Genomic DNA, 2017 nt, shown 5'->3' on the forward strand with positions numbered 1-2017 from the left:
TGCCGTGGCATCACACAGCTCACAGCAACCTCCAACTCCTGGGCTTAAGCTATTCTCTTGCCTCAGCCTCCCGAGTAGTTGGGACTACAGGTGCCCCCCACAACGTCCGGCTATTTTTTGTTGCAGTTTGGCCAGGCTGGGTTTGAACCCGCCACCCTCGGGATATGGGGCTGGCGCCCTGCCCACTGAGACACAGGTGCCGCCCCTGATTCTCCGGCCTCAGCCTCCCAAGTAGCTGGAACTACAGGTGCCCGCTGCAACTGGCTATTTTTTATTTTTGCAGTTACCATTGTTTAGCTGGACAGGGCTGGGTTCGAACCCACCAGCCTCGGTCGGTGTATGTGGCTGGTGCCGTAACCACTGTGCTATGGGAGCCGAGCCAAGTCATACATATTTTTACACCAAATTTACCATGCCAGACTCTGCACTGCTTGATTTCATGAAAACTCATTTACTATTTAACAACTCTAAGAAATTTGTTCTGTTATTGTCTCACATCTCCTTTTTGTTTAGGAGATAAGAAAACATGCACGAAAAGATAACTTGTCAAGGTCACATGCTGTAGAAGAGGACAGAGAATGGAATTAGCTCCTAGAAGGCTTGTTCTAAAGTTAAGGCTTAGCCATCATTGTTTTCTTCTTTTTACACATAGAAATACACACACGTACACGGACATATACACATATATAAATGTTTCATACTACATGTAAAAAGTCTGTCATTTTTCTTGTGAGTCTTTTTTTTAATTTTGAGACAGAGTCTCAAGCCGTTACTCTAGGTACAGTGCTGTGGCGGTTACAGCTCATAGCAACCTCAAACTTCTGGGCTTAATCGATTCTCTTGCCTCAGCCTCCCAAGCCGCTGGGACTGCAGGAACCCGCCACAATGCCTGGCCATTTTTTTTGGTTGTAGTTGTCATTGTTTGGCAGGCCCTAGTTGGATTTGAACCTGCGAGCTCCAGTGTACGTGGCTGATGTCCTAGTCGCTTGAGCTACAGGCGTCAAGCCATTGCTTGCGGGTCTTTACAAGAAGAGGAAAAAGAATCTGCTAAAGCCAGGTGGAACAAGCTATACTGCTATGCCACACTTTTGTAAAAAAAAAAAAAAATCTACAAATAAATGAGTAAAATAACAGATGGAACAGTCTGAGACCAAGCCACAAAGCATCTTAGAGAGAAACAGGGATGAAAAATATCCCTTGGCTAAAAAACTAGATCATTGATGAATCTGTAATAGTTTTAGTGGAGGAGTAAGGGTGAAAGCCAGATTGCTTCTGAACTTATCTAGCAGGGAATAAAATGGAAATTCTGGCCAGGCACTAGCACTCTGGGAGGCTAAGGCCAGTTTAAGCTCACCAGTTGGAGGCCCCTGTTTGAGCAAGAGTGAACCCTCAGCTCTACTAAAAATGAGAAAAAGTGAGGGAAGAGGATCACTTGAGCCTAAGAGTTTGAGGTTGCTGTGAGCTATGATACCACGGCACTGTACCAAGGGTGACAAAGTGAGATTCTGCCTCAAAAAAAAAAAAAAAGAAAATGGAAATTCTTACACTTGGGGAGGATGACAGTATTCTGATGATGGGGACACCAAAAACTGCCTTCAGCGTAATACATATAAGATAGCTGTGCAGGCTGGGCATGGTGGCTTATGCCTGTAATCCTAGCACTGGGAGGTTGAGGCAGGCGGACTGCCTGAGCTGACAGGTTCGAGACCAGCCTGAGTTAGAGAGACACCTGGTCTCTAAAAATATCCAGTCATTGTGGGTGCCTGTAGTCCCAGCTACTTGGGAGACTGAGGCAAGAGAATCACTTAAGCCCAAGAGTTTGAGGTTGCTGTGACCTGTGTGTGTCTACCTGGGGTGACAGCTAGAGACCCTGTCTCAAAAAAAAGAAAAAGAAATAGAAGACTCCTATTTTTAATAATATAATATTCAAATCGAAACCCTATTGTAAAAGAACACTGGTAAAAAGTTTAGGAACCAAGACTTTTCCTTACCTGTTGTTTCTCTAAGTTACACATGA

The sequence above is a fragment of the Otolemur garnettii genome, unplaced genomic scaffold (assembly GCF_000181295.1).
Source record: "Otolemur garnettii isolate 467f Iridium unplaced genomic scaffold, OtoGar3 scaffold00280, whole genome shotgun sequence".
Classification (NCBI taxonomy): Eukaryota; Metazoa; Chordata; class Mammalia; order Primates; family Galagidae; genus Otolemur; species Otolemur garnettii.